Source organism: Meriones unguiculatus, chromosome 7, assembly GCF_030254825.1.
Source record: "Meriones unguiculatus strain TT.TT164.6M chromosome 7, Bangor_MerUng_6.1, whole genome shotgun sequence".
Lineage (NCBI taxonomy): Eukaryota > Metazoa > Chordata > Mammalia > Rodentia > Muridae > Meriones > Meriones unguiculatus.
This window is the reverse complement of record NC_083355.1, coordinates 79,803,938-79,815,851: the sequence shown is the minus strand read 5'-3', so window position 1 is coordinate 79,815,851 and position 11,914 is coordinate 79,803,938.

Sequence of the window (11,914 nt, the reverse complement as noted above, 5' to 3'; positions counted from 1 at the left end):
GGACGAGGGAGGCATCACAGCAGGAGGAAAGGGGTCCTAAGAGGAGGCAAAGGAGTCAGAGACAGCCCAACTCTCCCTGTTAGGAGCCCCACGAGAACACCAAGCTATGCAACCATAACATATAGAGGAGCTAGGTCAGATCCATATAGGCTCTGCGGTTATTCTGTTTATGTGAGCACCTGTGAGTCCTGTTTAGTTGATTCCGTGGGCCACTTCCTTGTGCTGTCCTCCTCCGGCTCCTACAATCTTTCCTCCTATTTCTTCAGGGTTCTCCTGGACCCCCCTAGTGTTTGGCTGTGGCTCTCTGCATCTGTTCCCATGAGTTGCTAAATGACATCTCTATTATGACGGGCTAAGCTCTGATCTACAAGTACAGCAGAACATCGTTAGGAATCGTTTCATTGACTCCCCCTGGCCCCCAAGTCATGTTTGGTTCTATCTAGGATCTTGGGACTGTGCAGCCTCTGGTTCCTGGCCATCCAGGCGGTGGCATGTGTGGGCTGCTTCTCATGACATTGGACCTCAAGTTGGACTGATCATCCGTTGGCCACTCCCACAAACTCTGTGCCATTATTACCCCAGCATATCTTACAGGCAGGACAGATTGCAGTTCAAAGGTTTTGTGGCTGGGTTGATGTCCCATTTCCACTGCTGGAAGCCATGTCTAGTTATAGAATATGGCCAGTTCAGGATCTATAATGTCCATTACTAAGCATCTTCACTAAGATCACTTTCATAGAGTCCAGGGATTTCCACTGCCCTAGGTTTCCACATTACCCCACAAATGCCCCCCTATTTCAGTCATCTCTCCCAGTACTCTCTCCACTCCCAGCTGCCACCTGCTCCCTCCTGTTCCCATCTCTCTAGTCCACCCTCAAAATAGATTCTATTTCCTCTCCCCAGGGAGATTTGTACAGTACCTCTTGAGCCCTCCTTGTTACTTAGCCTCTCTGTGTCATGATTATCCTTTACTTTACAGCTAATATCTACTTATAAATGACTACAAACCATGTTTGTCTTTCTGGATCTGGATGCCTCACTCAGGATGATTTTTTCTAGTTCCATCCATTTGCCTGAAGATTTCATGATGCCCTTGCTTTTAATAGCTGAGTAGTATTCCATTTTGTAAATGTACCACATTTTCTTTCTCCATTCTTCAGTTGGGGGACATCTAGGTTGTTTCTAGTTTCTAGCTATTACAGATACAGCTGCTGTGAACATAGCTGAGCAAGTATCTTTGTGGTAGGATGGAGAATCCTTTGGGAATATGCCCAAGAGTGGTATAGCTGGATCCTGAGGTAGATTGATTCTCAGTTTTCTGAGAAACTGCTATATTGATTTCCAAAGTGGCTGTACAAGTTTGTCACCAGCAATATTCCTCTTCATAGCCTCCCCAGTATGAGTTGCTACTTGTGTTTTTTTTATCTTAGCCACTCTGACAGGTATAAGATTAGAATATCAGAAAAAAAAAAAGATTAGAATATCAGAGTTGTTTTGATTTGCATTTTCCTGATAGTTAAGAATACTAAGCACTTCCTCAAGTGTTTCTTGGCCATTTGAGATTCCTCTGTTTAGATTTGTATCCAATTTTTTAACTGGATTGCTTGGTTTCTAGAGTTCTTTGTATATTTCGGATATTAATCTTCTGTTGGATGTATGGTTAGTGAAAATCTTTTCCCATTCCACGATGCTGTGGTTTTGTCCTATTGGCAGTGTCCTTTGCTTTTCATTTTCATGAGGTCCCATTTATTGATTGTTAATCTTAGTGCCTGAGCTATTGGTGTTTTGTTCAGGAAATTGTCTCCTGAACCAATGCATTAGAGGCTATTCCCCACTTTCTCTTCTGTTTCTGGTTTTATGTTGAGGTCTTTGATTGACTTGGACTAAAGTTTTGTGCAGTGTAAAAATAATGTATGCTTTTCTCTATGCCTGCTGTAGTTCCCAAATAATGACACGAGGACCTATGAAATTTATTAACAAGCTTCAAGCACTATAGCTGGACAGATACTCATCTGTTCTAACCCAAGCACGCTGGCCTGGACCCGTTTCCCAGCATTGTCCCATAACCCGCCTTCTTAGTCTCTCCCTGGCTGCTCCTGCTCCATGTTTGTCCTCGTGGCACCTCCTCATCTCCTCACCTAGAGCTTCTTCTTCCTGTCTTCCCTTCTGCTTCACCTGGGACCCCCCCCCCCCGACTGGGATCAGAAGTCTTGCCTCAGTTTTCCTCTCCTGACCAGCTATTGGCTGTTTAGCTCTTTACTGATCAATCAGGAATGATAGAGAACAATTTTTATACAACATTGAGATAGGAGATTCTGCAATAGAATCTTTTTGGTATATTCTTTTGTGTTTAGTGAAATGTTCTGTAGATATATGTTAGGTCCTTTTGGTTCATTATACCTGATAATTTCAGTATTTCTATGTTTAGTTATTGTCTGGATGATCTGTCTATTGGTGAGAATGGGGTATTGAAGTTTCCTGCTATCAATTTGTGAGATTTGATGTGTGATTTAAGCTTTAGCAATGTTTCTTCTACAAATGCGGGTGCTCTTGAATTTGGGGCATAGATGTGAAGAATTGAAAAATTATCTTGGTGGATTTTTTTTTCTTTGATGACTATAAAGGGTTCTTTCTCATATCTTTTGATTAATTTTGGTTTGAGGTCTAATTTGTTATATGTTAAAATGGCTACACCAACCAGCTTGTTTCTTAGGTCATTTGCTTGCAAAAACATTTTTCCAATCCTTAACTCTGAGGTAATGTCTATCGTTGATGTTGAGTTGTGTTTCTTGTATACAAAAGTAGGATGAATCCTATTCTCACATCTATTCTGTTAGTCTGTATCTTTTCTTAGGGAATTGGGTACATCGATATATCATTAATAGATATCAAAGACCAATGATTGTTAATTCTTGTTATTTTGTTGTTGTTGGTGGTGGTAATGTCTGTGTGTATGTGTGTACACACATGCACTTCCCTTTTATTTTGCTGGTATGAGGTTATTTATTTCCTGTATATTCATGGGTGTAGTTAACCTAGTACCTTCTGTATTGAGTTTTCCTTCTAGTACCTTCTGTGTGGCTGGATTTGTAGATATTTATTGTTTAAATTTGACTTTATCATCTTTATCCATCTGTGGTGATTGAAATTTTTCCTAGTATAGTAGTCTGGGTTAGCATCTGTGGTCTCTTGGAGTCTGCAAGACATCTGTCCAGACCCTTCTGGCTTTTAGAGTCTTGTTGAGTAATTGGGTGTAATTCTGATGTCTGCCTTTATATGTTACTTGGTCTTTTCCCATCGCAGATTTTAATATTCTTTCTTTATTCTGCATGTTTAGTGTTTTGATCATTATGTGTCAAGGGAACTTTCTTTTCTGGTCCAATCTATTTGGTGTTCTGTAGGCGTCTTGTACCTTTGTAGGCATGTTCTTTTTTAAGCTAAGACATTTTTCTTCTATGATTTTGTTAAAAATATTTTCTGAGCCTTTGAGCTGGGATCCTCTTTCTTCTATTCTTATTACTCTTAGGTTTGGTGCTTTCATAGTGTTCCAAATTTCCTGGATGTTTTGTGTCAGAATTTTTTTAGATTTAACATTTTCTTTGACCAGTGTGTCTATTTCTTCTACTGTATCTTCAATGCTTGAGATTGTCCTCCATCTCTTATATTCTGTTAGTGATATTTGCATCTTTAGTTCCTATTTGCTTACCTGGATTTTCTTTTCTTTTCTTTTCAGAGCTGAGGACTGAACCCAGGGCCTTGTGCTTGCTAGGCAAGTGCTTTAACATTGAGCTAAATCCCCAACCCCCTGGATTTTCAATTTCCAGAATTTTCTCAGTTTATGTTTTCTTTAATTGCTTCTATTTCCATTTTCAGGTTGTGAACAGTTTTATTCACTCCCTTCAACTCCTTGTTTTTTCTTGGCCTTCTAAAGGGATTTAATCATTTCTTTCAATTTTTCGTTTGTCTTATCCTTGATTTCCTGAAGGGGTTTATTCACATCCTCTTTAAGGACCTTTCTCACTTTCATAAAGTTGTTTTGTTTTGTTTTTCTTGTGGCATTTTCTTGTGCTGCAGCTGTGTTGGAAAGTTCAGGGCTTGCTGGGCACGAATGGTGCCATAGCTGTTGTTGGTTGTGTTCTTACACTAGCCTCTAGGCATCTGGGTTTAGGGCGATTACGGGTCTAGGTGCTGATTTATGAGTTTGTATTTGTTGGATGGGTGTTTTGTTCTTTGGTTTATGTATCTTTGGTTTTTGTTCTTTGGTTTATGTAGTCTTCTGGCTGGAGTGGCTTGTGGTTGAATAAAGGGTCTCTACCCAATTTGGGGGCCGGATTTCTGATGGTCAGGTGGGCCCTGGTTGAGCAGGGGGTTTCAGCCCGAGGTGGAGTTATGGTGGCTGGTGTGGCCTCTGGTCAAGCAGAGGAGCTCTATCAGGGCTGGGGGATGGAATACTGTGACAAGACTGGGAGGGACAGTTGTTTGTGGGCTGGTCAGGCAATGAGAGTGTGGGAGCAGTCTGCAGGCAAGTGCCCAAACAGGAGCTTCAGTAGCCAGCAGAGTGGCCAACTGGAGAAAGGAGCTTCTGCTGGAGTTGTAGCCCCAGATATGGTGATGAGAAGAGGAGGCTTGATTGGGGGTAGGCTTTTCCATTTTTAAAAACTATTTCATGTTATGTATTCGGGTGTCTTGCCTGGATGTATATCTGCATTATATGCATGCCTGGTGCCCAAGGAGGCCAGAAAAGAGGGAGAGAGTCACAAGGATGAAGAAGCAGGTAACAGCCTGATTCTAAGATAAGCAGCCACATGGCAGTTTGTAAGCCAGGCCAGTACCGTTGGGTTGGAACAGCTGCGTATCTACCCAGCTTTACTGCCTGAAGCTCATAATAAAAATAAAGGCATGACCAGACTCAGAACATGGGGTCAAAGGAGAAACGAGTGAGCAGCTTGAAAGAGAGCATATTAATTATTACGTCCCTGTATTTAGTTAAAGGTAAGGAGCAGAAAAGCAGGGTTAGAGAGCTAGCTCAGCAGTCAAGAGCACTTGCTGTTCTTGCAGAGCACCTGGGTTTGGTACCCAGCACCTAGAACAGGCAGCCCGAACAATCTGCAACTCCAGCTCCAAGGGATCCAACATCCTGTTCCGGCCTTTAAGGGCACCTACACAAATACGATGAACATATATACACTCAGACACACACCCATAAATCAATCAGTCTGGGTGTGGTGCTGCACGCTTTTAATCCCAGCACTAGGGAGGCAGCGGCAGGTGGATCCCTGAGTTCAAGGCCAGCCTGGTTTACCAAGTGAGTTTCGGACAGCTACACAGGGCTACACAGAAAAACCCTGTCTCGAAAAACCAATAAACAAACCGAAACAAATCTTAGGTGGAAAAAGACGACTGGTGATAGAGCTTGGTAGAGTGCTTGCTGTGAGGAGATGTTGTACACTAAAGAGTAGGAGAGGCACAGTGGCTCTGCCAGGCAGTGGGAGGGGGCACAGTGCAGGCAGGCGCGCTCTGAAGGCGCGCCGTGGGGCAGCCTCAGGAGTGTCCACTCAGCTCAAGTTCAACCTGCTGTGTGCCAAGGGAGGGAGGCTGACAAGTGAGGTGGTTGCCAGAGAGGAAGGCGAGAGTCAGTGTGTCTGTGTGCGTTCCGAAGAAGCCTGCGCTGGACTGGACCCATCTGAGGTGTCAGTTCAGACTGAAAGCCACATTCTGAGCTTTGCCTGGCCAAGACTGGACAAACGACCCCAGCAACCTCTCTGAAAGAGAGCCATCCAGTCTCAGGGATAAGCGACATGAGGTAACCAGAGAAGTAGCTGGCTTTCTGCCATCAGGGACACAGCTGGAGAGAGACAGTGGTGGTGGCTTTTCAGTCTTCGGAACTCGCTCACTTGTGGTTTCTTCCCCCTTCCTTAAAAGACAGGAGATCGTAGACAGCCCGGGCTGACCCTGAACTTGTGACCCTCGTGCCCTGGGGCCCCCAAGCACTGGGATTCCAGGCATGGCTAAGGACTTTCCATGGGCGACTTTAGCCAGGTCTCAGACAGATCCACGAGACAGGCATACTTCCATCTCATGTGGGGAAGCCTGCCATGGGGTGGCAACGGAGGTGGGCAGGTGGGAGTACAGGCCCTGTCACTCAAGGAAGGGCCACAGGGATATCTGAGGTTCTTGAGAGGACACTGTGGCGTGGCTGGGAAGCAGAGCCTCAGCAGTGGGAACTGCCTCTCCTCAGGGAAGGGCTGCTGTGGCTCTCACAAAGAGACAGTGGGAAATCTGAAGCCAAGCACTAGGGGAAAATGTCATCAAGCCTTCCCCACAGCTGGAAGCTGGTAGGAAATGGGCATCCTGTAAGAGTTTCCACCACAGAACCCTGGGGGCAGGGTGCACATAGCTCAGATGCAGTGCTGCTCAGTGAGCCACACCCCATCTCCAGCTGTCCTTACTGGGAACCTCCCAGGTCCTTGGTGCCCACCATGGACAAGGAGGTCTGAAGGGCCAGGCTCACAGAGTGCTGTCTCACCTGGGAGGTCCCAGCTAGGGCCTGACTGGGGTTTAATGAGTTCCTAGGTGATCTGTAGGCACCACCCGGAGAGCCCCCGCACTTGGCAACAAAGACACTGTGTTGCTGTTATGGAACAAAGAGGAAGAGGCCAGCTGGCAAATGGAGTGGAGCTGGTTCCCAAGGCAGCCGCTATAGGCCCAGGTCTGCTCCTACATTCAGCAGGCACACTGGGTTGGCACTAGGCCCCAACCCCCAGCCCTGTGGGGGCCTCAGAGTGGGGATACAGAGTAGCTGGTGGCAATCCTTGGAATAGTGTGTGGCAGTGGCAGGTGAGTGGGCCTGACCACATCAGAGGGAGAGGACACCGAAGGCCTTGGTGGAGAGAAGCCACTGAAATGAAAGCAGGGCAGAGCAGGATTGCCTTCTGTGGCTCCCAAGAGGAGACCCAACTTTGTCCCCCCACGGGCAGGTTGCTGGGATTAGCAATCAGAAGCATGCAGTGAGGCATGCTCTGAAGTGGACACTGGCACCTCATGTGACCCTGGGTTTTGGTGGCTACCAAGGGGCCCGAGGCATGGCTGGGGAGCAGGTGTGGTAGACCCCTGGCCCCAGGCATACCACAAAGGTGAGTAGCTCCAAGAGGCCACCTCCAGAGCAGAGGCTCCTGGTGGACCTCAGGACAGAGATAGAAAGTCCAGGCCTTCAGGCTCAGCTGCGCCAAGGCCAGGACGGGCAAGATGGCAGAGGCCAGGCCTCTGCCGGACACGGCTGCTGATGTGACAGCTGTGGCTACAGCAGGTGAATGATGTGTACGGACACACCCGTGCCAGGCTGTCTCAAGAGCAAATCGGGTCATCTCAAACATTTTCCTGAAGTGAGGCTCTCACTTCCACTTCAGAGAAGGAACATGAGGCAAAACTTTATTTACAGCTGGGCGCAGTGGTGTAGATCTGTAATCCCAGCACCCTGGGCGGCTGAGACAGGAGGATCTCTGCAAGTTCAAGGCCAGCTTGGTCTCCAAAGTCCAGGATGGCCAGAACTACACAGAGAAACCCTGTCTCAAAAAACCAAAACCAAACAACACCAACAGAATTAGGGTGAAAAGATGGGTCAGAGGTTACGAGCACTGTCTGTTCTTCCAGAGGTCCCCAGTTCAATTTCCAGCGACCACATGGTGTCTCATAACCATCTATACTGGATCTGATGCCCTCTGCTTGTGTGCAGGTGTACATGCAGATAGGCATGCATAGGCACTAATTTTTTTTTAAAGGTCATGATCCTTGAGATAGTCTCATTAGTCCTTCTCCAGCCCATCCCGTCTCCCCACCTGGCTTGCAATGGCTGAGCATTGTGCTTCTGCCTCCTGAGTCACCTGTGTGCTGCTGCATTCTGCAAACCTCTCCAGCCTAGGGGCTGGGCTTCTGTTGCTCCAGCTTCAGAGTCCCGTATAACTCAACCATTTTGGACATGCAGTCTTGGCTCCCAGTCCCCTCTTTGCCCTCTCTTCTCTCTTCCTCTCTCCAGCCTATTGTGCTGGCCATGTTCAGTCTGGACTCTCCCAGTTGCCTCTGCTGCTCTCTCCCTCATGTCTACAATAAATGCCTTCCCCTCAGCCAAAAGGAAGGAGGAGGAGAAGAAGAAGAAAGAAGAAAGAAGAAAGAAGAAAGAAGAAGAAAAAGGAGGAGGAGGAGGAGGAGGAGGAAGAGGAAGAGGAGGCCAGAAAAAGGTGTCAGATCCCCTGTAACTGGAATTACAGGCAGCGTAAGCCAATCAGTTAACAAAGAGTTTGTGACGCTGGGAGAATAAAGTGGTGGTGGTAGCTCTAGGATGAGCTGGAGGGGAGGAGATGGGTGATAGATTTGATTAAAAAAAAAAGCATTATATGCATGTATGACATTTTCAAACATTAAATAATAAAAAAAGGAGTAGTGCCAAGCGGCTTAACATAGCGAACCAATGAAAATAGCAACAAACATCTCACCCAAACTCTGAGAGCATGAGGTGATGTATCTCAGGGAACAGATGTCTGTAAAGCTAGTCCTTAGCATTGGAAGAAATAAGGACCATCCATGAGATCATAAGGTAATCATGACTAACAGTCCAGCACTGCAGAACACGCTCTTCAGTTTTCCGTCACCTTGCCACAAGCCAAGGTCATCTGGAAAAAAGTAACTTCAATTGAGAAAAACGCCTCCTTCAGACTGGCCAGTTTTGGGGGCATTTTCTTGATTAATGATTAATGTGGGGGGGACCCAAGCCAGTGAGGTTCAGATTGGTAACACTTGGAAGGTCAAGTCTGCATTATGAAATCTTGTTTCTTTCTGTGGTTGAACTTATTTTGGAATAATTGATGAGGCAATGACATGTAAGTAGTAGGAAACGCATATGTATACAAATTCAGAGCTCCGCAGATGGCTACAATGGTAGAGTCATAAATACACCACAATGTGAAGTAACTAGAATTTTTTTTTTCATGAATGATTTGCCATTTTTACTTTTAACATCAACTTGGAGAATCAAACAAAATTAATTTATATCTTTTATAATGTAATTCTATAAAAGCTGCTATGAAAGTATCCATGAAACTATGTCTGACAACGAAAAATACTGACTTACACTGCTCCTCAGTGATAAACCCACTTAAAAGAATAATTTTTATGAAATTAGTTTTCTATTGTTTCACTTTGCTGGAAAAATACATTTTAAATGATTTGTAATGGCATCAGATTGTAACATGTTGCTATATGGTTTGGACACTTGCATACTAATTATCTGTAATGCATTTAAGTAAGTAAGTTCTATGATAACTATTAGGTTCAAAGGAAACTCCAATTTCCCAAACTCTAAAAGACAGTCGAAATATCCAGAAATGGGCTCAACTGCAATTTCTAGTGGTTAGATAAAAGCCAGCATTCCTTAGGAACTCATAAAACTACTTCCCATCCATTAAAGAAATCATTTCCCTTACCTTTGGCAGAAAAAAAAAAACAACATATCAAGCTCATGCTGGCCTCCAGGCTCCTTCAGTAACACAAGTGCCTGTCCATTTCAGGATCTATGCTAATCCTCCCTAAACTCCCCTCAGCTTCCTTCCTCACAGCACTTCCTTCTCTTTATAATCCTGCTATTTTTAATATGCACTCTCTTTCTCTGTCTCCCTCATACTCCTCCTTCCCCTTGGCCATGTTTCGTCTGCTGGACTCAGTCTCTGGCTGCTCTCTCACTTATCTAAAATAAAAACCTTCCCCCTTAACCATACCATGGAGCAGTCATGTTGTCAGTTTATAAAAAAAACAAAAACAAAAACAAAAACAAAACCTGTTTAACAGCTATAAAATATTAGAGGATTTTAAATTTGAACTCAAGTTCTAATTTAATGTTAAAATCTATTTCTTCTTGAACCTTCACTGTGAAGAGTAGGTGTGGCTGGGCTTTTGGGTGCTTTATGGGTTTCTATATCTACCTCTTTTCCACACCACAATCCCTTCAATCCCCCCAACACTAGGTAGACAAGAAAGATTATAGGGGGAAAAGGAAGTGCAGCTCTCTTTAGACTACTTCCTGCTGATTAGGGGCATTGAGTTCCTTGGGGCAAGCTCAATCTTCATTGTCAGATATGTCCAGCCAACAACCAGCAATCCAACAATCAGCAACAGCAAAAGCAGCATCAGAGACCACCAGCACCAGAGGGGCAGCAGCTGCCACAGAGCCCCTTCTGGGGCTCACGCATTTATCCCCTCTCAAGAGTCCTTAAAATTCCAAATGGAAACTATGTGGAGCTGGCAGAAATCACACCCCTCCTGGAGCAGGAGACAACTGTAGTTAGTGGCTATGGACAGTCGGAAGCAGGTCTGAATCCCACTCCTGGAATCAGAGCAAAAACACATTCACATGACATAACTTAAAAAAAAATTCTCACTACAAGCAAACTTTTTTATCATCCCTTTTGTACATAAAGCACAGACATGTGCAGCTACATACGGACATTACACAGCATGACTGTGGAGTTAAATTTTCATAGGGGGAATCTTAAGAGTGAAAGGGTCTCTAACAGTGAGTCTTAGTGGGGAAACATATCTCCAAAAGCTCATAGTTGGGGGACAGATGAAGAGAAATTAGGAAAGGGATGTAGATTCCCCTCAAAAGCACACCCCAAAAGTCTGAAAAAAAAATTACTTCCCTTCATATCCCTGTGTGTGTGTGTGTGTGTGTTGTCTATATTGGTCAAGTTAAAAACTAGACTGCATACTCATGTAAAACTTAAAAATACAAAAGGATATATAGCGTTTTTAAAATGCCTTCCTCTTCCCAGCATGCCTCTCTGTAGGCAACCACTGCTCTGCCCGCTTCAGTGACTTCTAGAGAAATTCTCCACAATGCCAAGCATATGCCTTACACAGGGTAATTGAAACGTGCCTGCTTTCCCCTTGTTCTTGGCTTCACCAAAGCCTGTGGTACAAAGGACAAAGAACAGCCACTCCAGTGATAACCAGATGAGTGCAGCTGACAGAAAGGACAAAAACATTCACAACGAGCCAAGGACATATACAGTCTTGGCATGGATTGGGCCCCCGTGGATTGTAGCATCTCAGTGACAAGGAAAATCACTGAGACGTGCACTGCCCAGCCCCTCCCCCCCTCCACACCCTATGCTTAGGCTGAAGGCGTGAGAGGAATGAGGAAACCCAATGCCCTGTCATGTGAAGACAGCTAGCAGAAACTGGATATGTTTGGATATACAGAAGCCAGAGATAACAGGACTTAGGGAGGGCATGTCAGCTGTCTTCAAGTTCATGAGGGACTGCCTTGGGCACAACAGGTTGGTTTACTCTCACTCATGCCAGCAAGGCAGAGCCACTGTCTGCGGCCTCCAGAGTCAAAGTCTTACCACATAACCAGAAGATGAAAATTCAAAGGTTACTACCCTTCACATCTGCAGAGGACTATTGGAGAGGGTAGCTAAGGCCCAAGCAGAGAATCCTTGAGGTCACTGACTCTCTGTCTCCTTCCAACGCTAAGAATCTCCTTTGAGAAAGTCATTGCTTATGGTCGCCCCAGTGGGATTGGTAAATAGAAGTGGGTGATGAAGAAAAATGCATCTGCTCCAGGATTAGGAAGACAGGCGCCACATCTGCTACTATCCCAAGGCAAACAGGAACATGGAGACTTTTGCCACTGGCTTCTCTTTTTTTTTTTTTTTTTTTTTTCAATGCAGTTTATTCAGGAACATTGAACAATGCTCGGACCCCAGGGAAAGCCAGCCCACAGCTTAAATAGCCTCTGGGTAGCCAACCCAGGCGTGCCACGGGGGCAATGCAGATAGGTCTACATACATGGAAGCAAGCCAGATCCTCAGCCTTAGCCAAATGTGGAGTTGTTCGTGACAGAGAGCACTCACCATCGGGA